General features: G+C 38.1%; 1 protein-coding gene across 3 annotated transcripts in view; it reads right to left on the reverse strand.

The window, feature by feature from the left end:
• The window catches only part of CSNK2A1 (casein kinase 2, alpha 1 polypeptide), a 51861-nt gene extending 27442 nt beyond the window's left edge, over window positions 1–24419 (reverse strand). The window contains exons 1-2 of one of the 3 annotated variants that reach the window (XM_012637663.1): window positions 24253–24331; window positions 3948–3994 (exon numbers count right to left, since the gene is read on the reverse strand). The gene's annotated coding sequence lies outside the window, so the exon portion shown is untranslated. Of the gene's footprint in view, window positions 1–3847; window positions 3995–24252 lie in introns of all 3 variants that reach the window. The other 2 variants (XM_012637664.1, XM_012637662.1) reach the window with 2 other exon arrangements.
• Between the last annotated feature and the right edge of the window lie 231 nt (window positions 24420–24650).

A 24650-nucleotide genomic window follows, 5' to 3' on the forward strand; every position in this document is an offset into this window, starting at 1 on the left:
AACTAAAGTATTACATTAATGTAAATTCATGAAGCTGGTACATAACCATAATAGTTAAGTATCTATTCTGAAAGAATTTTCCTGAAGCAGAAGCAAAGGGTCATGATACATATAATCTAACCTTAAATGGTTCAGAAAAAATTGTGTGCCCACACTTGTTTACATGTGTATATATAGAATATACACAGGAATGATAAAACAAATGGGGTAAAATATTACCCAGACAAATCTGGGTAAAGGGGATGAAGATGTCTTTTGTACTTTATTTTGTTGAAACATTTTATTTTCATTTAAAAATTTTTTTTAAGAGACAGGGTCTCACTCTATTGTCTAGGCTGGAGTACAGTAGTGCACTGCAGCCTTGAACTCCTAGGCTCAAGTGATCTTCCTGCCTCAGCCTCCAGAGTAGCTGGGATTATAGGTGTGCTACTGTGCCTGGCTAATTTTTAAATTTTTCAATAATCAGGATCTCAGAATGTTGCCCAGGCTGGTCTTGAACTCCTGGCCTCAAGCGATCCTTACATCTCAGCCTCCCAGGAAGCTAGGATTACAGGTGCCAGTATAGCACCCAGTTTGTTGAAACGTTTTAAAAAATTATGGTAAAATATATGTAGCATAAAATTTACCATTTTAACCACATTTAAATGTAAAGTTCAGTGGCATTAAGTACATTCACACTCTTGTGCTACTATCACCACACTATTTCTAGAAATTTTAACCAGCTGTGGTTAACTTCCAGCCTCTGAGGGCTAGTTAACTCACAGGTGGAGATGACATTACAAAATGAGTCTTCATTTCTCCCTGGAAACCACCTGCGTCATGGAAACTATTCCCCAACTCCTTATTTGCCAGCCCATGTACATTCTTATCATCCCGTCTTCCTCTGCTCTTGCAAAGGGCTTTGCAATCTCTGTGAAGAGCAAAGTAAGACTAATTACTAATGAAACTCTTGAGATTCTCAAGTATTTGAATGACCCTTGCAGCTTTAGGTCTCATCAGCTGGGATCTAATTTATGAACTGGTAGATGTGATTCTCCACTGGGAGGATGACTAGCTAACTGTTATGCAGCACCCCGAAAGGTGCTTCACTATACTATCATGCATACCAAATAATCTGCTTATAGTCAGAGGGGTACTCACATGAATTTCAATGGTAGGCCTTCATCATTAATTATATGGGAGCATAAAACAGAGGGATCTTGAACTGTGGCTCTGCAACTTCAGCTAAATAAAACAGTACTGAAAGGGATGGGGGGGACTTTGAAGGGATGGTGATAAAGAGGGGATGTGAAAAGACAGGGAAGAGATGCCATCAAAGATAAATATGATTTTAGTTTGTTTTCATTTTTCTTTGGAGATGGGGTCTCACTATGTTGCCCAGGCAGACTTGAAAACTCCTGGGCTCAAGTGATCCTTCTGCTTCAGCCTCCTGAATAGCTGGGACTACAGGGTGCACCACCATGCCTGGCTAATTTTTCTGTTTTTAGTAGAGATGGGGTCTCCTTATGTTGCTCAGGCTGGTCTTAACCTCCTGGCCTTGATCAAGCAATCCTTCCACCTCAAACTCCTAAAGTGCTAGAATTACAGGCGTGAGCCACTGTACCTGGCCTCATTAAAGATTTTATCTGTGGACTAAGGGTAACAGAAATTCGTTAAAAAGTTTTAAGCAGAAAAATGACCCATATGTACATTTAAAAAATTTTTACTCTGGCTGGGTGTGGATCAGGACTTAGGGAGAAAGAAGGCTATTATAGTAGCACATATGAGAGAAATGACTGCTTGAGCAGTGGAGATAAGCGTACTAATTTGAGGAACAAAATTTATGGTGTAAAATCAATAGCTCTGGGAGGACTATAAAATATGGTAAGAAGTGGGAGGTGACTCTTAGATTCTTGTTTCATAGATTGTTGGTGCTATTAATGGAAACAAAACATTCTGGAAGAGAGCTCACACGATAAGTTTTAGACTTAAGGTTAAAATGGCTTTGAAATCTCAAAAGGAGATTCTAAACAGATAGATATTATAAGTCCAGAGCTTCAAGGGTTTCTCAGCTTAAATATCTAATTCTCCCCAATAACTCTCTGAGGCAAGCATTAGGTCCCCTAGTTTACAAATAAGAATATCCAGTACAAGGCTGGGCACAGTGGCTCATGCCTGTAATCCCAACATTTTGGGAGGGCAAGGCAGGAGGATTGCTTGAGGCCAGGAGTTCAAGACCAGCCTGGGCAACATAGTGAGAACTCGTCTCTAAAAAAAATTTTTTTTTAAACCAAAATATTAGCCAAGAGCAGTGGCGCACACCTGTAGTCCCAGTTACTTTGAAGGCCAAGGCAAGAGGATCACTTGAGCCCAGGAGTTTGAGCTTGCAGTGAGCTATGCTGACACCACTGTACACTAGAGCCTGGGTGACAGAGAGAGACCCTGTCTCGAGGAGAAGAGGGGAGGGGAGAGGAAAAGAAAACTCTGACTTACAGAAAAAGTATTACCTTTCCTAATAATTTCCATTTTAAATTATCTTACTTTAGTATTTACTGTTCCCATGTAATTGCACAAAAGGTATAACTTTAGTGGCTAACAATTTCAGGCCACTATGTCTACCTAAAAGCCTTCAGAATGACTTTGAAGACAAGGCTAAGTCTTGTGTACTCAATGTTTAGCCTAATTGAAGCCAATTAATCAGTTATGAAAAAGCATCTTGTCGATAAATTTTTCCCTCCTGAAGTCAGACCACATCAAAGCCAATTTCATGGCTCTGCATGACCTATTGTTCAATAAAATATAAGTAAATGAAAAACTCTGTTAAACCATAAGGCTAAATTATGCACGGCCAAAAGTATAAGCTCACAGACATAAACTAAATATAGAATTAACTTCAATTAAAACTCCCCTTGCCCTTAGCTAGCCTCTCCCTCTAATCTCTTCTGTTCTGTTTCATTCCTATTTTTCAATTTGGCAACAATAAAGAAAACAGAGGCTTAGTAATGGTCCAATACCAGAAAACTGTCCAAGTCTGATTAGTCATTTCTGCTAATGTATTTTTATTGATGAATTTCCTAGTATTAGAAATGGAAACGATTATTCTGGAACTTTAAAAAAGTTAAGTCCATTTTCTAACTGTAATACAGTTTTATTAGTTCTTCCTAACCCTAATGTTTATTTTCTGAAAAAAACAAAATCCCCCTCTCATTACTAGATCAACTATAGCAAATGAACAAGATCTCAAATTCATCCAGACCAGACAAAGATTTCTATAGCAAAGAATAAGGGCCAGGCATGGGTGCTCACACTTGTAATCCTAGCACTCTGGGAAGCTGAGGTGGGAGGATCGCTTGAGGCCAGGAGTTCAAGACCAGCCTCAGCAACATAGCAAAACCCCATCTCTCTACAAAACTGAAAAATTAGCTAGGCATGGTGATGCACAACTGCTGTCCCAGCTACTCAGGAGGCTTAGACAGAAGAATTGCTTGAGGTTGCAGTGAGCTATGATGACAACACCAATGTACTCTAGGGAGACCCTGTCTCCAAAAAAAAAAAAAGAACAAAGACTGTGCTTAGATTGCACTGACTGCATGGTTTAGTGGGAAAGCAGCCGTATGAGGAAACCACCTTTTAAGCGTTGCTGCAGAGAATGAACAAACTCTTTTTCCAAGCAATCAGGCAGAGTAAACTAGTAAGAGATAAGTAAGATTTGTGGAAATCAGGGGGAAGATACACTTTCCTGCCTTGTTGTAGAAGCCAAAGTAAAAAATTTAGCCAAACAAACTTGCTTTCTCTCTTTACAAAAGTGGCATTGGTTAAAAGCCAAACAAACACAAAAAGCATGAGTAGCTAATACTATCATAATTACTTGTCTCACATGTCCAGAGTTGTCCTCAATTTCTCTCTTCTTTTCAAATCAAGAGGAGAACGCTCATTCAGTAAGCATTTATTGAACACTTACTACGTACCAGGAAATGTGTGCCTGGTTGCCAGGAAGGGATTCTTTCTCTAGGCCCTGGAGAATAAAGAGAAAGTATATCTCCTCTCAGACAGAGAAAACAGACCATTACAATCTCAAGTGATCAGTGCTTGAAAGAATTAAATCATGGTGCTCTGTAGGCACTGAAGGGTATTTATACCACCAACAACCAATCATTCATTCAACAAATATTTATGGAGTACCTAAAATGTCTGGGGAAAAGCGGTCAGGGAAAAAATAACATCTAAGCTTACTTTTATAGGATGCATAGGAAATTACTCAGATGAAAAGCACTAAAACATGAAATTGTAAAGCACAACATTTTAAACAAGTTAAGAATTTTAAAGACCAGACGAGTGTGGTGACATGTGCCTAACAGTCCCAGCTACTTGGGAGGATCACTTGAGCCTAGGAGTTCGAGGCTGCAGTGACCTATGATCACACCACTGCACTCTAGCCTGGGCGACAGAGTGAGACCATGTCTCAAAAGAAAAATAAATTAATTAAAAAAAAATTTTAAAGGCCTATAATTTTGTGCTCTAAAATGATGAAAAGTTGACACACCTTGTTATTCCCTATAAGAAGCACATCAGATCAGTAACCCTTTTATATCTGATTTGGAAACTATTAGTCTACTCTACTCAACTGTTATAGTTTGTGCTTAAAACAAAGAGAATAATTAATTTACAATCTTTGTAATTCTTTCTTTTCCTTTCTCTACTCCCCACACAAACCAGTTTTACTACAGAGGTCATGTGATGGTTAGTTTTAGATGTCGATGTGACTGGATTAGGGAATACCTAGAGAATTGGTAAAACAATACTTCTGGGCGTGTCTGTGAGGATGTTTCCAGAGGAGACTGGCTGTGAGTTAATGGACTAAGTGGGGAAGATCTGCCCTCAATGTGGGAGAGCACCATCCAATCAGTTGGGGGCCTGGATAGAACAAAAAAAAAAAAAAAAAAAGAAAAGAATTTCCCTTTCTCTCTTGGAGCTGGGACACACTCTTCTCCTCCTGCTCCTGGACATCCCAGGACTTACACCAGTATCATCTCAACACTGCGGCCCCACACCCACCACCAACTCCTGTCTTCTTAGGCTTTTAGACTTGGACTAAGCAAGGCTACTGGCATCCCGGGGTCTCCTGCTTGCAGACAGCCTGGCCAATTCCCCTGATAAATATCTTTTATGTCTATATATCTATATGTATCCTATTGATACTGTCTCTCTAGAGAACCCTGACTAACACAGTCACATAGCAAAATGCCTAGAAAGACAAGGAGCTAAGTGGTGTAGATGATTCAAAGTAAGAAATCAAGATTTCTGCAGGCAATTTTCGTGTTTTGATTAATGGTAGGCTAGGTTATTTGGGTCAACCCTCCCACTGATGACAAATAAAGGGATTAAACACACACACGTTCTCTCTCTCTCTCTCTCTCATTCTTGAATAATACAGAAACATAATCATAGCCTACAGTGAATCGAAAATGGGAACCCGGAGAAGCAGGCAAGCAAGGAAGCCCAAAGGGCCTTTGTTGATCCCTAAAAATTAGAATTTTCTTCTGACATAAACCACAGGCCAGGGCTCTCACAAACTGAGGAGTCTAATAGGGGACCCTTTCCATAATAAGCTGGAACTTCACAGGGTTACACCCTAAGGGTGAGAGTGAATGGAGAGTAGAAGCTATAGGGAGGAATTAAAGCCTATCAGAGTGTATTATCATATCTTAAGCTTGTTTTAAGGTGGTTCCTGGACACCAGTACTGTTCACGGATACCTCACATAAGCAAGCTCGCTGTGGAGAAAAGTAGGCTACAGGCCTCAAATGATTCGTACCAACAATTTTTCAAATATGATGTCCCAGCAGAATTCAAAAAACAAAATGAAACTTTTAGAAATAAGTAAATTAAACGGACTGATTTAACAGTAAATCCAACAAACCTGAAAAGAAAACGATTAATCAACTGAAAAATAGACTAGAAACTGTCCACAACACAGCAGGAGTCAAAACTATGGAAAAATAAGAGGAAAAACACAGTGAAACAGTTTGGTATACTTTTAATTGGTACTAGTAGAGAAAAGGAGAAAGTGGGGCAAAGGCAATATTTGAGTAAAGTTGAAAATTTTCCAGAAGCAATCAGACACAAGCAAATTCCAAGAAGCCAACAATTTCCAAACAAGATCAATAAAAAGAAATCCACAACCAAACATATAATCATAAAACAGCAGAAAAACCTAAACTGGGCAAGGTGGCCAACTACTTGGGAGGCTGAAGCAGAAGGAATGCTTCAGCCCAGGAATTCAAGGCTCAAGCAACACAGTGAGAGCATCTCAAACAAATAAAAATGAAAACAAAAAACAAAAGACAAAGAGAAATCTGAAAAACAAGCAGAGAAAAAGATTACATTCAAAGAATGTAAGAGGCCCGGTGCGGTGGCTCACACCTGTAATCCTAGCACCCTGGGAGGCGGAGGCGGGAGGATTGTTTGAGTTCAGGAGTTTGAGGTTGCTGTGAGCTAGGCTGTCACCACAGCACTCTAGCCTAGGCAACAGAGTAAGACTCTGTCTCAAAAAAAAAATAAAATAAAATAAAAAAATAAAAAAAAAATAAAGAACGTAAGAACAGCTGATTTTTCAAAACAATGAAGCAAAGATAGCTTAATATCTGTAGTGTGCTAAAAAAAAAAATAGCTGCCAAATTAAAATTCTATTATTAAGCAAATATCTCTAAAGAAAGAGATTTTTAAAAACTCCATTTGGAAGGTTTGAGTTGAATGAGAAAATGAGGAGCAAAAGAGAGGAAAATTTTTTGAAAACTCCAAACATTGACTATATTAAAAAATAAGAATGTCTTACAAAGCTTTAAAAAACAGATTTAAAATACATGACAACAAAAGCATATTACATTGGAGAGATGTCATTAAAGTGGTCTGAGGTCCTTTTATTATCTGAAAAGACAACAGAGTTATTGTTTAATATTAGGCTTTGATAAGTTATGGTGGCAAGTCATAATATCTATGATGGTAACTCATTACAGAACAAAAATAACATGTATTTCCAAAGTAGAAAGAAGGAAAAAAGTAAAATGATAAAAAGAATCCAAAGGAATGGTAAAGAGATGAAAAAAATCCAGAACATAAGAAACACACGGGAAAAAAATTAAACTGAGATATGACTTATTAAATATAAATGAAATAAATTATCCAGGTAAAAGACAATCAGATTGGATTAACGCATTAACTGCCATGAGAGTTGTATTTAACTCACTTTAGTTTTGATCCCCAGGCCACGTGAAACATATATAAAATCTTGTTGATGTTCTTATTGTTACAATTAATATTGACAATTTAATTCTAAAAACTTGGATTAAATGAATAGAAATCAATAAATTTTGTTTTTCTATTTATGTTTACCTTTAAATTACACTCAAAGTTTTTATTCTATTTTCTTAATAAAACACTATGGCCCTAAGGAAAAGTTTCTGATTTTTTTTGTGTGGCAGTCAGTATGTTAAAAAAGAAATCCAAATGAACAAGAATAATAAAACAATTCTGAAAAATGATAATAAAGCTGAAAAACTCCCATTACCCAATTTTCAGACTATTACAAATCTATAGTTATCAAAACTGTGTTACTAGCAAAAAGGACAAAACACGTATCAATGAAACAGAATGGAAAGTACAGAAATAAAACCCACACAAATATGACCAATTGATTTTTGAAAAAGGTACAAAGGCAGTTCTCAATGGAAAAAGGATAATCTTTTCTATGAATGGTTTTGGGACACCTGGAGATCCATATGTAAAATCATGAACTTCAATCTAAACCTCACATCTTATATAAAAAACAATTCATAATGGATCATAGATATAAATGCAAAACTATCGAACTTTTAGGAGAAAATCTTGCAACCTGGGGTTAGGCAGTTTGTAGACACAGCACTAAAAGCATGATTCATAAAAGAAAAAATTGATAAGTGAGACTTCATTGACATTAAAATATTTCTGGCCTGTGAAAGACACTGTTTTTTTTTCTCCGTCCCCACTCTGAAAGACACTGTTAAGAGAATAAGATAAGCCAGAGACAAGAAGAAACTATTTGCAAATCACATATCTGATAAAGGACTTGTACCTGTAATATGTAAAGAATAAGAAAATAATCCAGTTAAAAAATGGGCAAAAGATCTGACACATCACAAAAGAGGTTATATGGATAACCATATGAAAAGATGCACAACACTAATAGTTGCTAGGGAAATTAAAATTAAAATCACAATGCGATACCACTACTGATCTATTAAAATGGCTAAAATTTTAAAAAACCAAACAAAAAACTGACAATACCAAAAGCTAGTAAGGATGCAGATAAACAGGAACTAATTCATTCCTGGTGGAAATGTAAAATAGTACAGTCGTTTTGGAAAATAATTTAAAAGTTTCTTATAAAGTTAATCACACACTTACCATCCATATAACCAGCACTCCCATTCATAGGTATTTACTCAAGTGAAATGAAAACCTGTATTTATGCAAAATCCTATACATAAATGTTTATAGCAGCTTTATTCATAATTGTGAAAAAACAGAAACCACCAAGGTGCCCAACAGGTAAACAAGCAATGGTTTAACCAAGGAATATTTAACAAACTATTCATTTGTGCAACAACATGGATGCATCTTTTTTGTTGTTTCTTTTTTTTTCTTTTTCTTTTTCTAACTCCTGGAATTAAGAAAAACATAGGATGAATCTTAAATGTATTTTGTGAAGTGAAGAAGCCAGACTCAAAAGGCCTGTACGTACATCTTGTATACTTCCATTTATATGACAGTCTGGAAAAGGCAAAACCATAGGCATGGGGAACAGATGAGCGATTGCCCTATGGCAACGAAACTGTTCTGTATAGTACTGTTTTGACTATGTCAAAACCCACAGAATTGTATAACACAGAGTAGACATCACTTTATGCAAATTCTTAGCTCTGTTTGCTGAGAGCACTTAAAAGCAGTGACATTGAGTAGCAATGAGAATACCTAGTGAAGATCTTGGTTTCTAAATATCATTCTCCAATAAAAGGAACGAGAGCTCTTTGGAGAAATGGCTGATTCTAGGATTGGGGCAGGAAAATAACAAGATAGCCTGGCAAATATCATAGTCGAAGGGACATGGGAACCAACTTGAAGGAGCTCCAATGTCTAAAGCTGAAACAATTTGAACAAAATAATAAGAGTATTGAATTTTAACCCCAAACAAAAAAATAAATATCCATATATCCACACCATGTAAATTAAAAAAAAAAAATCCTTATTTAAGAATTCCAACTAATACCTGTAGACAGAGAGGAACAGAAAACCACCATTTGACCAGCACAGTACTTGCTGCAAGCAACATTCATTGACAGATGCTAAAATTAGTGAGTAAAGCTTTTAGGACAAACAGGTCATTTGCATAGCCTCAAAGTATCTCCTCCAGGATATTTATTAATTACTAGGGTGGTTTTAATGTGAGCCCACAAATTATTTAATATACCTCCCTTGAGGAGGTAGAGTTTAATTTTCCTCCCCTTTGAAAGTAGTCTGAACTTAGGAATGCCATTCTAATGCATAAGTATGGAAAGGGAGAAATAGTAACTCTACAGTGGAAAATTCTGGCAGACACTACTGAACTATCACTCACAGTAAGTCATACTGACATCATATACCCGATATAATGTGATGAGAAGGGCCCTTCACCTCTGTGGCAGTATTTGCAAAATAATAACCACAGTATAATCTTGAGAAAACATCAGTCAAATCTAACTGAAGAATATTCTACAAAATATCTCACCAGTCTTTCCCAAAAGTTTCCAAGCGTTAAAAATCAAGGAAAAACCGAGAAATTCACAGACTGGAGGATACTAAGGAGACACAATGACTAAATGCAATGTAGTATCCTGGATTGGATCCTTAAACAGAGTTAAGGATATAAATGGTAAAATCAAATAAAGTCTGTGGTTTAGTTAATAGTATTACACCAATCTTCATTTCTTAGTTTTGATGAAGTATTGTGGTTATGTAAGATGTTAACATTAGGGGAAGCTGGGTGAAGGGTATACTAAGATTCTGTCTTTGCAACTTTCATAAATCTAAAATTATTTCAATATTACAAGTTACATACTGACAATATCAGGTGCTAGAGAGGATGAGGTACAATTGAAACTCTCATACACTGCTGGCATGAAGGCAAAATAGTAGTGTATAGCCATTCTGGAAAAGTTTGGCAGGTTCTTATAAAGTTAAACTTACATTTTTCATATGACCAGCAATCCCACTCATATGTATTTAACCAAGAGAAAATTTACAAATTCACAAAAGCCTATCCACATGTTTATAGCAGTTCTATTCATAATCACCAGAGAATGGAAAACAAAATGTTCTTCAAGGAGTGAATGGATTAAAAAAACTATGGTCTAACCAAAAGTGGAATATTACTCAGCAATAAGAAGGAACTAACTATTTACACACCCTACTTTGATGAATTTCAGAGGCAACATGCTTAATGAAATAAGCCAGTCTCAAAATACCAATGTTTGATTCCATTTATATAACATTCTTGAAAAGATAATCTACAATAACTCAGAACAGAATAATGGTTGCCAAAGATCAGAGGTGGGAGGGTAGGTGTGTTACTAAGGGTAACATGTGGAAGGTGACATAACTGTTCTATGTCCTGGTTGTAATGGTGGTTACTTGAATCTACATGTGTGTTAAAATTCATCAAACAAGGCCAGGCGCGGTGGCTCACGCCTGTAATCCTAGCACTCTGGGAGGATTGCTTGAGCTCAGGAGTTCGAGTGCAGCCTGAGCAAGAGCAAGACCCTGTCTCTACTAAAAAATAGAAAGAAATTAGTTGGACAATTAAAAATATATAGAAAAAATTAGCTGGGCATGGTGGCATATGCCTGTAGTCCCAGCTACTCGGGAGGCTGAGGCAGGAGGATTGCTTGAGCCCAGGAGTTTGAGGTTGCTGTGAGCTAAGCTGACGCCACGGCACTCACTCTAGCCCGGGCAACAAAGCGACACTCTGAAAAAAAAAAAAAAAAAAATCATCAAACAGTACACACAAAAAGGAGTCAATTTTATTGCATATTAATTTCGAAAAATAAAGGGAAAAAATCCTATCATATGCTATCTAAAAAAGATACATCTAAACCAAAAGCTATATACCCATCCAATATATACATATATTGAAACATCACACTGTACCTCATAAATATGTACAATTATGTATCAATTATAAATTTAAAAATAAAATAAGGCATAGGACATGGATAGGTTGTTAGTAAAAATATTAAATTTCAAAGCATATAGGATACAATTAATGCAGGACTTAAAAATTTATAAACTTAAATGCATATATTAGAAAAGCAAGCTAAAATTAAGTTACGTATATCTCGATAAATTTAAAAATAGAAATAAACCCAAAGAAAGTGGAAGAAAAAGATAAAAGAGCAGAAATTAAAGAAATAGGAAACAAACATAAAGAAGAGGACTGATAAAGCTAATTGGTTCTTCGAAAAGACTCTTAGAAAAACACTAGCATGACTGATAAAAAGAAATTAGGGTAAATGTCCAATATCAAGAACGGAAAAGGATACATCACTATAGATCCTGCAGATAGTAAAAAGAGGATATCATGAATAATTTATGCCAGTAAATGTGAAACTCCTAGAGAAAAAAAACTTATCAAAACTGATACAAGAAGAGATGAAAATCCTGAATAGTCCCATAACCAAAAAATTCAATCAGTATTTTAACCTCTGTTCTATCCTAATGTCTTTCTACTGCACAGCTTAATATTTTTAAAACAAATGAGTACAGAACTTGCTCCCCTCTGCTCCAAGTCTCTGTCTTTATACTTTGATTATGCCTTCCAATACTGCTTGCTCAGGAAAATCCTACTCAGCCTTCAAGAACCAATAAGTTTAACAACCAGTAGGAAGCCTTTCCATGCCTCTTCAAAATGAGCCAAGTACCTCCTCTATGGGGCCAAAGCACTACCATATACTATTACATTGTCATACAGAATGTTTTGTTTACATACACCAGATTATGAATTCAAGTACTTTGGTTGTTGATTTATTTCTCTTAGTATACGTCCTATGTTTACCACAGTGACTAGGGTGGTGAAATGTTCCACAAATGTTTGACTGCAAGACAGTAACAGACAATTATTTTGGCAAAAATCAACTGTGCCTGTGTATGGGCCCACTCCTGTTCAAAACTGAGAAAGTTAAGGCTTTCTGTACAATATTAATACACTTGGCTGTAAGATGGATATTTGATCCATCTGATCTACAGCTAATTTAAAAATGCTCTTCAATCTTACCTATAAATGTTATTGTATACATCACTAACACCAGAGGTAAAACGGTTTCATAATATTCACTTCCCAAAGAGATGCGAAACCAGTCAGCATGTGTGAACAATGTTTCTTGGAGCCATAAGCCGTTTTTTGTCTTTTTTTTTTTTTTTGAGATAGGGTCTTGCTCTGTTGCCTGGGCTAGAGTGTAGTGGCATCGTCATGGTTCACTTTAACTTCAAACTCCTGAGCTGAAGCAATTCTCAAGTAGCTGAGACTACTAATTTTTCTATTTTTTGTAGAGGCTAGGCACTTTGTTATGTGAATGCCTATGTTTGTCACTGATTCTTGGGATTTATACTTACTACTTTTAAACTAGCAAGTCCAAGACTTAGGTAATGTCTTTCCCATTTTGTAGATGGTGAAACTGCATAACCTCTCCAATGTCACAGAGAGGTAGTGATTTGAAAATAGTCCTGTCTAGATTCACAGCCTATTCATTTTGTTCTACAGCAAAGACTGTAAACTGGTGGATGCACCTACACACACACACACACACACACACACACACACACACACACACACACAGTAGCCCCCCCTTATGTATAGTTTTAATTACCGCTGTCAACTGTGGTCTGAAAATATTAAATGGAAAATTTCAGAAATAAACAATTCATTAAGTTTTAAACTGTACCCGAGTAGTGTGATGAAATCTCACACCACCTAGTGACATCCTGCCCTGAACGTAAATCGTCATCCCCATTGTCTAATGTATATCCTCCCTGTACATGCTTACCCACCCATTAGTCACTTAGTAACCCTCTCAGTGATCAAGACTGTTGCTGGATCAGAGTGCTTGTGTTCAAATAACCCTTAATTTACTTAAGAATGGCCCCAAAGTGTAAGAGTAGTGATGCTGGCAATTTATAAATGCTTAAGTGAAGCTGTACAGTATTTCCTTTAAGTGAAAAGGGAAAGTTCTTGACATAACGAGGAAAAAAAAGCATATGTCCAGGTTGCTAAGATCTATGGTAAGAATGAATATTCTGTTAAATTGTGAAGAAGGAAAAAGAAATCCATGCTAGTTCTGCTGTTGCATCTCAAACTGCAAAAGCTACAGCCACACTGTATGACAAATCCTTAGTTAAGAAGGAAAAGGCATAAAACTTGTGGGTGGAAGACATGAACAGAAAATGTGTTCCAACCAAAGGCAATCAGGCCTGATACTACTTGCAGTTTCAGGAATCCACTAGGGGTCTTGGAATGTATCCTCCACAGATAAAACAGAGACTCTGTGTATGTGAATTCATGTATATATCTCTCTCCTATTTGGCTTACACAGTATTTTTTAAAATTGAGATAAAATCCACATAACTTAAGACTCACAATTTTAGAGTACGATTCAGTGGTTTTTAGTATATTCACAATGCTGTGTAACCATCACACTATCCGAGTCCAGAATGTTTCCATCACCCCAAAAAGAAAACCAATATGCCAAAGGAAACACTCCCAATACCCTGCCCCTACAATCCCCTGGCAACCATTAATCTGTTGTCTCTATGTATTTGCCCATTCTGGACATTTCACATAAATGGAATCATGCAGTATGTGGCCTTTTGTGTCTGGCTTCTTTCACTTAGCAAAATGTTTTCAAGATTCATCCAGGCTGTAGCACGTATCAGTAGTTCATTCCTTTTTATGGTTGAATCCACTGTAGGGATATACCACATTTTGTTTATCCATTCATCGCTGATGAATATTTGGGTTGTTCCTACTTTTTGGCTACTATAAATAATGTTGCTATGAAGATTTGTGTACAAGTTTTTCACACTTTTAAAAAAGTGAATCAGGTGTTAAGTTGAATTAGGTATTAACATTTTTTCATAATAAATATCTTTTAGAACGATAGTTGCCAACACTAAAAAAAAATAACAACTTTCAGTTTCTCAAAAGAAAGAGGGAAGGAAGGCAGGTAGGTCTGCCTATCTAGTAACAATGATTCTTGATTCCTGCACTGATAAAAACCAGCTGGATCTGCTAAGCTCTGACTGTCCAACAATGGTGCTCTTTTAAAATATACCCACTGGAGATGCCACATGTAAAGCTGGACGATTCTATTCATTTATCTTACTGGCTTGACTCCTAAAAGCATTTGAGCTATCAATCCCTGCTCTATACAAAATAAATAAATAAATAAAATAAAATAAAATAAATAAATTAAAAATAATGAAAAGGCCAAACTATTATTTAGACTATACAAATTATGGCATTGAAAATGGAGTTCATTAATGAGATCAGTAGCCATGAACTCCTTGAAAATGTATACAAAGTAGCATGTATGTTTTTGAAGGAAAAATTACAGAGGAAATCTGTAAATCTGTGCAAAATTAGTAACTGCTGAGTTAGACAACTGGGAAATGTACACTTTTCACACTGTAAAACACTCATTTTAAAAGGTTAACTTGATTAATATTTAATCAATATCAACAGTTAATCTTAATAAGATTAATTAATAGTTAAAACTTAATTAATAGTTAATCAATATTAACTTGATTAATATTTTTAAAAAATCAAATTGCTCAAACTAAGCATATCCCATTCTTTCCTAGAGGAAGACAGGAAGACAATGTATCCTGGGTTCGATTCATGTTCCAGCTTGAGACACAAGCTTGATGAATGATTAACAAAATGTCAACTTCAGAAAAGATACAGTGGCATTCAGAGTAAGTCAGGTGAGGACAACTGTTTTACAAAAGCTTTAGTTTTGCCTCACGATACCACTTTAGAAAAACTGGAATTTCTTTACAAGTGTCCAACCTTAAATCATTCAGTCTTACATCTTAAAATATATCCCTTGAATATTACGTGCAAAGAGAATTACCTAGGGGTCAAAGAGATCGATCTTTTTTAAACTTAAAGCCAAGATTATTTTAATAATCTTGGCCCCTTGAATCTCAAAACTGTTGGGATACCCATTTACTGAACTTTCTAAATTAGTGCATCCAGTCCTTTTTAAAGTCAAGACACAAAGAGAAAATAATGTTTGTATGGCACACTGAGGTAAATGGTCAAGAATGCTCCAGATCTAGGGTCATTGGCTTGGACGCACTGTACCCTGCATGAATCACCAGACATCTGAAGGGACCAGCATCTCAGCATATCTGTAACTCACTCTCAACCAGTGATACAGTACACTGGTTGAGAAGTTCCAATTTAAATAACTTGTGGAGATCACGACCTGAATCATCAAAATCCATGCAACAGATTGAGAAAGTGATCTCATAACCCCTTTACTTCAAGAGGTATGTGATCACCTTTTGCAGCTTTTAAGTATAGTCCAGATATACTAATGGTGAACCATTTCTTCTGGGAGATTATCTACTTGGAGGTCACTGACATGAAAAGATAAAAACAACAAACACAAACCAAGCCTCCTAACCCTAGCTTAAAAGAATAAACCAAAAGAAAACAGGTTAATGGTAAGAATAAATATAAGATTAAATGAAGTTATCTTTTTTCCCTTCCGCTTTATACTAATTCTCTTTTCCTATCTCAATTTAAGGTGGTAACCATGGCCAACAATATCCTCTTTTCCCTATCAAACTAATACAAGTAATAGTGGTGTTTTTGTTTTTTTAAACTGGGGAATACATACAGCTCAAAAAGGGTGACAGTTCACCTAGCTCCTTGACAGTTCACCTGACTCTTTGACCTTTAAATCCCAAGATTCCAAATGCACACTGAATAAGAAAATTACCAGTTCAGAACCAACAGAATAATTTTCTGGTCCTATATTACAGGTCTGAATTTGGAATATAAATATCCACAATGATATCTGATAATTCATGAAGTTACTGCTTGTGCAAACCTACAGGATATTTAACTTTAGGAGATTATAGTCCTAACATACCACTGGGGCCTTCTGCTTTTATTCCTGCCTACAAAATATACAACATTCTGTTTTAAAAAACAAAACACACAAGTATTTCTTCCATAAAACAAACTAGGAGGTACAGCAACACAAAAAACATTAGCATGTTGGGTCCTCTGTGTCAATTTCATTTCTCCACGTTTAACCCAGGAAAGGGATCAGAATGTCAATGTTACATAAATGACATAACAGTGGGAGGTCTTCCAATGAAGGGAGATACTACAAGAAAACCCAAGCAGTTTGATTTGGATTAACACAGTTCTACCCCAAACATTTAATAGAAATTGGAAGTCCAATATTATCTTCTATCATATAGAATGAATAATGGGCAAAGATCATCATGTGCACACCTTTTTATGAGGCAACACAAACAAAATAAAGGCACAGTGTGAAACTTCGTTCCACTGGCTATAACCTTCTGGAACCAAAAGATGGAAAATTTCATTTGAGACATACAATAATCTAAAGCAGAATCTAACATTTATTTACATATGTAATTAATAACTACTGCTACCATTTGAATGCTGCTTATAAGCCAGAAATGGCATGAGATGTATACTCCCATTTTAGAAATAAGCAAGTTCAGAAATTAAATAACCTGCCCAAAATCACAGGATTACTAAGTGGTAGAGGCCAGATTTGAACCCAAGTCTGTTTAGAATCCAAAGCCTAAGTAGGCTCACTTCAATGAATTCAACACTACTTCCTTAATTCTGCAAATGGATTTATTAACAGCCTACCAAAAATACTTCAATAAAATGAATTGCTTTAGATTTGGAGGCAAGGTGTGGAGGTGGTTCAACAGTCAGGGCTCTTTGTTTATTCTCTTACCTGAATGGGTTGGCCACCAGACCACAACTGTATAAAAATCAGATGTTAAAAGATGGAAAAAGACCTCTGATTCACATTCACAAGTCCATAGGTGAGCAAAGATAGAACTTTTCCTGAGTTCAAGATGGAAAGATTCACTAAGACTAGATAATCACTCTGGCAATGCACATTGCACATGAGTAATTGAGGCAATCTATGCTGGGCGTGAGTTTCATACCGATGCACCCACAAGCAGCAATTCAGTACCTCACCTCACCCATCCAGCAGGCTGCACCAGAAACAGGAAGTACAGGTCAATAGTCTCATTAAAAAGTAAGAACTCTTGGCAGCAGAAAATGAAAATAAGGAATGAAGCACTAGCAATAAACACACTGTCTTCACTGACAGGGAAGGAAGGCAAAGAACACTAGTCAGATACCTTTATGTCGGGTATTTTATAAATTATCTCCTTTAATCTTTACAGTAATCCTGTGATAATATTATTAGCTGGTGTTCTAGCTATTAATCCTCACATGAATCCTCCGAGGTAGGTGCTATTAATCCGCATTTTACAGGTGAAGAAACTGAAGCTTAGTAAGTTGCCTAGGGTAGTTGTTATCCCAACTGTAGAGATAAGACAACCTAGGCTTGAGAGAGGTTAAGTAAACTTCTCCAAACTTGGCTGTCTCACTCCAAACCTGGAGTTCTGTTCCATTATCCTACTGCTTCCCCTCCCCCACCAGCAATTCTACCCTCCTCCCCATTTTTGTAGCTGTTTCAGAAACCATACCCAAGATATAAGCAAATAGTAATTATCATAAGAAAAGACCTCCAAAAACTACTAAGTTGTGGCATGACACATCTATTATTACAAAACGTCACTCAATTGTGAGCTTCAGGGCAGGGACAATCTTGAGACCCTTTGCACAGTATCTGCCAGAAACGTACCAGACACTCAGGGGCTGTCAAATGAACAACATCTTTTGAATGGTAATAAATTCAATTGCTCAAAATGACTATTTTGTACTTTCTGACATGACATGATACAGTTTTTTAGGAAAATAATTTACCCATTCATTTTTCATAAGGTAGCTTTCTTAAAATTTATAGAACATTAATGAGATAGCTAAATTGAGAAATGCCCATTAAAGGATTAGTCATAACATAAGAAAAATTCCAACTGTTCACTTTTCCAAGCAAATTAAAATGTTTCACCTAATAAAAACCTGTCACAAAAACCCGTAAGACCAGAAAATGTGAAAAGAAAAGAGCAACCAATACAAGGACATTTAAGATATGAGACATACAAAAGTATAAAAGATTAATCTAACTGTACCCTGGTATTTAACCCTAAAACTCTCACTTCAGATAATGCAATATTTTCTACGCAAGAAAACTTATCACCACTAATGTAAAAAAAGCTTGCCCACCACAGCAACTGTTGCTAAGTAGGTTTTTTAAAATGTCTAAGGCTGAAAGACACAAGATTTGTAGAAACCAGTGAAATGCCACTCCTAGCAGTATCTTGTGATACTGTGAATTCTTTCACCCTAAACTTTTAAAAAGACTAAATCCTTGATTTCTGTATGTAAAACAAATTATGTCTGGTCAAGAACTGGGTCTGCTGAACTCTACTCTGGAGCATACAAAATAAGAAAAACTACCAACTGTCTACAATCCAGTGCAAATACATCCTTTGTTACAATGATAGCAGCTACTTTTCCTTAATAATCCTAGAGGAATTTCTTCATTGGAAAAACTGGCTGGCCTAGATTTCTCTATTAAGCAATAACTAAATGACATGCTACTTTTGAAACTATCCATCTTAGGAATTCAAAGAAATTCAGGTGTAAGAACACACTAACACTCTTATGAAACAAACTTGGTCCAGGTCACCCAATGAATTGTGGCACACCAAAGATCAAATGCAGTTTCTCATTTTAAACCAAGTATCATAAGCATTATTTATTATTACCTTAAAATGTTAAGCCCTTACCTAATTCAATAACAGTTTTGTTTCTGAACTTGTACAAATTATACTGCAATATTTGTGTAGAAGCTGTCATACAGTTGTCAAAAGTAACCACAAATGTTATAAACAGTTAACATACTGGGGGCCCTTACTGTGTTAGGTACTGTGCTAAATGTGTTATATATTCATTATCTCAATTAATCCTGACAATGACCCCATGAAGAAACAGGCACAGAGAGATAAAGTAACCTGTCCTAGGTAATATCTAGAAAAGGGGCAAGATAGGGGTGCTCAGGGAATAGCAAAGCCATGACTGTCCATCACCTGGACTAGGATTCTAGGTGAGTTATCTTGGTTGACCATTTAACCTTCATGTGAACCAACTTCTCTTACTCTAGACCAGAAGTCAAACAGATAATCTCAAAAGTCCTTCATACCCTTAAATGCTCTCATCTCATAATTACCTTTCTATTCAGGTAATGGCTCAAAAATAAAGTCTCATTTCCTCCATCTTCTGACTAAAGTTTAGTTAGTCCACATTCTATGAATCCAGTCAATAGGATACTGTAAAGAACAAAAATAAAAGATCTTCCTTAAAAGCTAGAAACTCCATTCTGTAGTTATTCCCAAATCTGACTCTTAACTTCAAATGACAATGACAGGAGAAAAGATCATACAATTTTGCGCTGAGCTGGGGTGGGAGGTGTGGGAAAACAGAGAGACCACTGTGTAAGTGGTTACTAATTCACAAAAACATATCACCCATTTCCATCTTCTCTAAAAAATAGGAAATAAGTCTTTAGAAGATTGTTATATAAACCCATTGCTTTTTTTAGCCAATAAAAATTAAAGAAATTATGTCATTTTTCCAAGAAATTTATTACAGGCATGGAAGAATCACCAATTTATAGAAATCCCACCGAAATGGCCTAGAGCTGTAGAATCTACATTTTACCAAGCTGGTCATCTAGCCTCTTCAAACCACATCTAAGGACAGTCGAAGAATATTTAAACATCAAGGAAGAGGCATATGTTCCACTCAACACCACTTTGTTAAGTCTCCTAGGACCAAATTACTTTACAGAAATCATCTTTGCTACCTTTGTTCTCCAAAAAAATAATCCCCCAAAGATTCTGAAATAAAACCAGCAAAATCCCTGTATTAGCTTTCTATTGTTGCCATAACAAATTATCACAAACACCACAATGCCAATTATCTCAGTTATTATAGGCCAGAAGTCATGTGGGCTTGGCTGAGTCTCACAAGGCCAAAATTAAAGCATCCACAGGGCTGGGTTCCTTGCTGGAAACTCTGGGGAGAAATGCTTCCGTGCTTGTTTAGGCCGTTGGCTGAATATAGTTCCTGCGGTTGTAGGACTGAGGTCCCCATTTCCTTCCTGGTTGGCAGGTGAGAGGCTGCCTGCATTCCCTCTCTCCTGCTTTCCATGTGGCCCCCTCCAATAAGGCAGGTTGAGTCCTTTTCATGCTTCCAACCTCTGACTTCCAGTCACAGAAAGTTCTCTGCTTTTAAGAGCTCATATGATTCGACCAGACCCACCTAGGAAATCCAGGATAATCTTCAAATTTTAAGATCCTTAAACTTAATTATATTTAAAAGTCCCTTTTGCCACAAAACATATTCAGGTTCCAGGGTTTAGGGTACAGACATCTTAGGGAGGCCATTATGCCTACCACAGTCTGCCTTCTGGTTTCCAAAGATTCGTATCTCTCCTAAATGCAAAATACATTCATCCCATCCCAAGGTCTCCAAAGGTCTTATACCATTACCACACCAAGTCAAAGTCCAAAAATCTCATCTAACGCTCATCATTTCAAAAGTCCTAAGTCCCATCCTTTCATTCAGATGTAGAAGAGGTTCAGGGTATAATACAGTAAGTGTAACTCCTAGGGCAGAATTCCTAAAAATACAAGTTATCTGTTCCAAACATACTATGATGATACAGGCATGGAGTAACAGTTACAGATATTCCAGTTCAAATGGAGAAAATGTAAAAGAAAATAGAGCCACCAGTCCAAAGCAGTTTCAAAATCCCAACAAATTCCATTCCATCTCAAAGAGTGGCAAAAAGCCTCTATGGCTTTCAGCTCCACCCCTCTGGGCTCTTGGTTCCATCTCTAAGTCAACTTTCTTTTTAAATGAAAAGCAGCACATTCACATGACTAGTTTTACCAGCCTGTTTCCTGTCAGTACAGTTTGGGGCGGGGGGTCTGACAGCCCTATTTAATTTCTTACTTTCTGTCTCTTTCAATCCAAACAAGCATTGTTTCTGCTAGCATAAAATTCTCAGGAACCTAATGGGCTTTGCAAGAATTTCACAGGGGTTCACTCCATTAGAATCATATTCTCAAATAAATCAGGCATAGAAATCTCCTTACCTAAATATCCAGGTTCATCACTTACAAATTCTGCTTTCCATAACCACAAGACACAACTCTGCTAAGCTTATCTGCCACTATGTAACAAGCATCTTTTCTGACAGTTTCCAGTAACATGTACCTCGTTTCTATCGGAGCCCTCACTAGCAGTCATTAACATCCATATTTCTACTAACAATCTGTTCTAGGCCTTTTCTATCATGCTCCTCAAGATTATTCTGGCCTCCACCCACTGCCATTTCCATTTTTAGGTAATAGTACCCCACTCCTGGTACCAAAATCTATACTAGTGTTCTACTGCTGCCATAACAAATCACCACAAATGCAGTGGCTTAAAATAACCCAAATTATCTCACAATTTCTGTAGGTCAGAAGTTGGATGGACTTGGCTAGGTCTTCTGCTTAGAGTCTCACGAGGCCAAAAATCAAGGGGTCTGCAAGGCTACATTCCTTGCTGGAAATTCAGGAATAATTCACTTCAAAGTTCATTCAGGCTGTTGGCCGAATTCGGTTCCTTATGGCTGTAGGAATGAGGTCGCCTTATTGGATGTCAGCTAGGGACTGGTCTTTGCTACTAGAGGCTGTCCACACTCTTCCTCTACTCTACATGTGGCCCCCTCTAACAATGGCAAATGAAGTCCTTCTTGTGCTTCAAATCTGATTTCCCCTTCTACCCATTTCTCTGATCTCAGCTGGAGAAAGTTCTCTGCTTTTAAGGACTCATGTAATTAAATTGGGTCCAGAAAATCTAGGATAATTTTCCTATTTCAAGATTCTTAACCTTAACTATACCTGCAAAGTTCCTTTTGCCATGTAACATAATGTATTTATAGATCCTGGGGATTAAGGTATGGACATCTTGGGGGGAGGGGATGGGGATGTCATTCTGCCTACTGCAAACCCAAACCCTAGGTAAGGCTTTAAACTTACTTCCTAAAGAAAATCTCCACTTTCTTTAGAGTATGTGAAATAAAGGTGCATGTTCAGAGATAGAGACAATAGTAAAAGCAGGACTCCCCCTGGAAGAGTGGGTAGGCAATAGAACTAAAAACAAATCGTGGAAAAGAAGTTGCTACCTGTTTCATCCTCAAATAGTAAGGCGATGTACCCATATAACTTAGAAATGAACCCATGCTCCCCCTTAAATTTGTGTGCTTCTTTTTCTCCTCTGTATTTTGTAAAAGAGGACATAACTAGGCATGGTTTTGTTTTTTTAAAAAAATAAAAGCCACCCCATGGTGACCTAACTTTGTAATCAATTGATAAATCGATCTAAGCAAACTTCCAACCTTTCCATTCTTTCTTCAAGTCACACACCCTCCCCCAATAGCAAATGAAAGCCAAGTATTTCAAAGTCACAGGACAAACCTCTCTAGGTAAGACTGCAAGTGAACTTTCCAAAATGACATGGGGGAGAACTACTACTGGTCCTGGACGTTCAGCTCCAGGGCTACCAAGCCAGTAAAGCCAAATGACTTATGACAAAACATTGCAAAAACTACAAAGATAAAACTCTGAAGCCCTGCCTACTTCAGATTCTTGACCATGAATTTTACCTAGAACGGAGGAACCCCAAATACACCAGCCTAGTCCCTTTATTAAGAGAGACAGTTAAGATCTATTGAGCACTTATTGACTGCCAGGGACTGTAGGAAGCACTTGCTACGGATCGTTTTATTTACTGTTCATCATAAACTTATGACCCAGGAAATATCATCACCCCCATTTTACAAACAAGGAAAACTGAGGCTTACAGAGTTTAGATCACACAGCTGCGTAATAGTGGCTAGGGTCTCTGAATTTGAGAACCTAAGCAGTCTGCTTTTTAACGACTGGCCTTTACTGCCACTCCTTAGATGAAATGAGGCCTCCAATTCTTGGAAAAATCCATCCTTCCTAGTTTTCATTTCCTCTCTCCACGCCCCATTCTCATAGAATTAAGAAGTTGAAAGGCAATCAAGTCTTCCCAAATAACCTGCCACCTCCTTTTCAGAAGTCTTTCCTCTGCACAAAAGCAATAGCCAACAAGCAACTTTTCCTAACCCTGACTTTGCTTCCCCAAACAAACTACAGAAGTTCCACCCATCACCTGCCTAACCTAGAAATGTTCCAACACTGCAAAAAATACATAACAAAACCCAAAACTTAAAAGTCCTACTCTTTCAAAAGGTCACCAACTAACACATACATACTCTTAGCGAACCTTTCATTCTACATACCTCTCCTTTTCCACCCAGGCTCCCAACTAGCCCTTAACTCCAACCCCACCTCCACCCGTTCTGCCCCACTTCGTGGTCCCCTCCCCCTTTCTCCCCAGTAACCCCGCCCCGGGTTCCCTCCACCTTGTACCCAGTCTGCAGGTGGGAAGCTCAGCCCCACCCAGAGGGACCCCTAGGAAGGCCCCTACTCCAGCTGCCCTGCTCCACGGGAGGGTTCACCCCACTCTACACAGCAGGCACCACTCCCTCTGCACCCTCCCCTAGCATCCCCTGCGGCCCCACCCCTCAAGCTCCCTTCCCCCAACCCCCAGAGACCCCCTTCCTCCAAGTTGCCCCTAGTCCCCGCCCAGTCCAGCCCTCTCCCCCGCCATAAGCGGGACTCCGATAGCTGGTTCCCACCCTTACAACGGCCTCTGCCCCCAAGCTGCGCTCTCCGTTCTGGGGGGTGGCCCCGGGCCTCCCCGATGGGCTGCAGGGGCCTCGGCTGGTGTATGTGTGGAGGGGGGGCAGGGGAAGGCGAAGGGCCGCACGCTAGTCTGCTGGAAGCGTGAGGAGCGGCCGCGCCCTGCTGCTCCATCCTGGGCCTACCCCCACCCCCCAATGACCTCGCCTGGCGGCTCCCAAGGTACCTGTAGTGGAAGCAGCAGCGGCGGCGGCCGCTCTCCCCTCTTTTCACACAGACAATATGGCGGCGGCGGAGGAGGAGACACACGGCTCGGCCGCCAGCCGCAGGGACCAGAGCGAGGCTTCAGCCGCCGCTGCCGGAAGCGGAAACCCCCTCCTGCTAGGAGGCGGGGCGAAACCGCTTCCGACTCCGCCCCTGGCAGCACCTAGCTGAGTGCGGCCATGCTGGGAAGGCCTATCGTATGCTGGTGGTTCAGTTCCGGTCCAAGACGCAAAATGGAAGGAGTTCTCAACGAAAAGCAGAATAACGAGACCTGCAACAGTGAAGCGCATTTTATTTCAGTACCTGTAAAAACTGACGAAAGAGAGAGCGTGAAGCTCCCACTAAGAGCACAGTTGGTTT

Source organism: Propithecus coquereli, unplaced genomic scaffold (assembly GCF_000956105.1).
Source record: "Propithecus coquereli isolate 6110/MARCELLA unplaced genomic scaffold, Pcoq_1.0 Scaffold122, whole genome shotgun sequence".
Taxonomy (NCBI): Eukaryota; Metazoa; Chordata; class Mammalia; order Primates; family Indriidae; genus Propithecus; species Propithecus coquereli.